This window comes from Oryx dammah, unplaced genomic scaffold (assembly GCF_014754425.2).
Source record: "Oryx dammah isolate SB20612 unplaced genomic scaffold, SCBI_Odam_1.1 HiC_scaffold_2, whole genome shotgun sequence".
Classification (NCBI taxonomy): Eukaryota; Metazoa; Chordata; class Mammalia; order Artiodactyla; family Bovidae; genus Oryx; species Oryx dammah.
This window is the reverse complement of record NW_024070186.1, coordinates 37,103,804-37,106,220: the sequence shown is the minus strand read 5'-3', so window position 1 is coordinate 37,106,220 and position 2,417 is coordinate 37,103,804. Positions and strand designations below refer to the sequence as shown.

Below are 2,417 nucleotides of genomic sequence, written 5' to 3'. Positions count from 1 at the left end.
TTATTTAAAACACTGTGAAGATTTTTTTTTCCCCTCCATTGGAGGAAAAAGAAAAAGATCCTACCTGAAAGATGGTCTTGAGAACTGAATCAAAAATGATCTGAAAATAAAGCACACTATCTGTATTTCTGCTCATTCTTTGAATCTCACTAAGTGTTTTGCATACTGGAGGCCCATGAGCTGTAATCACCCAGAAGTGGATTCTCCCACCTCCTGTTTCTGTGACTGAGCTGGTATGCTGACACAGATAAAAACTGTCATGATTCATTCAGGACAGAAAGAAAAAAAAAAATCAATCAAATAAATGCCTAGTTTAGGCAAAATTGCCAATTTGAGAACAGCTTGAGGCTTAGGGGAAACAAATGATTCAAATTGCTGTCTCTATTTTCTGCATCCACTAGACTTTTGAGAGTTCTGATTTTCTTTGTGTGGTAGGATGACCACATAATTCAATTAACTGAACCTGAGTTATGGCAGTTATGTTTTTCACTTTATTCCTCTAGAAACCTCTAAATATTTATATTTGTATAAGGAAGACCTTTTCTACAACCTTCACCCATATCCAACATTTAGTGTCACTGAATATTCAAACAATGGGTGGCCTTACAGAGAACTAAGGTCATCTTCCCCTCTCATAGATGACACACTGACAACCAGGATGCTAATCTGACTTACATGAAAACGCAGAGCTGGTCTGATGCTCTGGAAGAACTGTTTGCCCAGTAAATTGATAAATAGGTCACCAGCCCTTTATTCATTGCCCTTCATTGACTTAAGTTCATCAGAGGTTAAAATTGCTCAAGAGCTCAGATGTTAGATCCTTAAAAGAATAAGGACTTGTTATCTTTATTTTTTGGAGTGTGTATATGGTTTCGTATTCATTTGTTTATGTTTTTGTGTTGAGGAGAGGTAGTCAAAACATTTGTGTAAAGGAAGTGCTTATATGTTGAAAGAGTCTACTTCTTTATGGGATGAATGTAACAGTGAATTTTTGAAGGTTTTTATAATTCAAAGTCATAGGTCAAATGCATTTTAAAAATCTAAAAATGAAATTTATATACCATTGTTTTTAAGGTATATAAATACTTTCAATATTTCACTTATCTGTTGTGATAGAGGTAGCAAAATACAAGTCATGCAGATTCCAACTCCATAGGAAAGAGCTTATGCCTCAGTGTCTAAAGGTGGTATTTATATATCATGGCAAGAGGCACTATTGAAATGTTGGGGATAAGTTAGAAATATACTTTTATTATTATTGTGAATAATAATTAATAAATACAGAGATCTGTAAATGCAGATATTCTTAATTTAGATCATTCTGGTATTGTCAAATACTGAGAACTCATGCACCAGACTTATCAATGGTTCATTCAGGAATTATTACATCTGATATTTAACCTACAAATTTGTTAATAGACTTGGACCTTGTGTGGTACAATTTAAAATGTTCAGTAATTTAAATCCAATATCGAATCTCATCATATGCTAAGAAGTCATTGACATTACTTCTGTTTCTTGGTTGGTTTGTTTGTTTTTGACAGGAAGGTAGGATTCATTGGTGGGCATGATTAAGAAGGGGATAGTGCCAAGGCTCTCATGAGTCCTGAGGGCCATGATTAGAGATATATCTGACCATGCAGCCATCCAGTATGGACTGTTTTTCTGCCACCATGTTTTCAAATTCACCCACATTAAACTTGGTAAATCCCCACTTCTTGGAGATGTGGACCTTCCGGTGGCCAGGGAACTTGAAGTTGGCCCTGGAGGACCTCAGTCACATGCTCCTTGTTCTGCAGCTTGGTGTGGATGAACTTTATGATGGACCTTGGCCACTGTGCCCTGGGGCTTTCTAAACGTACCACACATACTTGTCTGGAGCCTCATTTGGGGACAGCTGATTAGTCATGAATGTCCACTGGAAACAGTTGTCTTTCAAGGTCCCTTAGGGCAACCTGTACAGGCAGCGGGCTGCCTACACTACCAAGGAGGCTACTGTTTGCAGCCATTGCACACTGAGCCTGCTTGGGGAAAAGAGCACAGTTGGCTCAACTAGTTATAAGTCTTGTTTGTGTTTTTGTTGTCAATACATTGTCATTTCATTTGGTTGAGTTTCCTCATCTCAAATGACTTGGTTATAAAGACTTGTGTCTCTTCCTTAGTAATTTTGCATAGCTCGTTTTAAGAGAGAGACTTCCACAGATATGAATATATAATTTTATAAATGGATCTCTCTTGAGGATGTGCTGAGAAAAATGAACTGATACAATGTTTTTATACTGTTAATCAGACATCAGAATTACATGGTATCTTCAAAAGGTAGCATGGAACAATTTTCAAAAGCTATTATTAGGCATGCTCTTTCACCAAGATTATTATCGAAGCAGTTTTGCTAGGAAGCATTTGTGTAACATACC

General features: G+C 36.9%; 1 non-coding gene across 1 annotated transcript; it reads right to left on the bottom strand.

Moving 5' to 3' along the window:
• Positions 1-1,926: 1,926 nt before the first annotated feature.
• Positions 1,927-2,062, bottom strand: LOC120859806. The gene has a single exon (XR_005720159.1). It is a non-coding gene; the product is annotated as a small nucleolar RNA SNORA70 (small nucleolar RNA).
• Between the last annotated feature and the right edge of the window lie 355 nt (positions 2,063-2,417).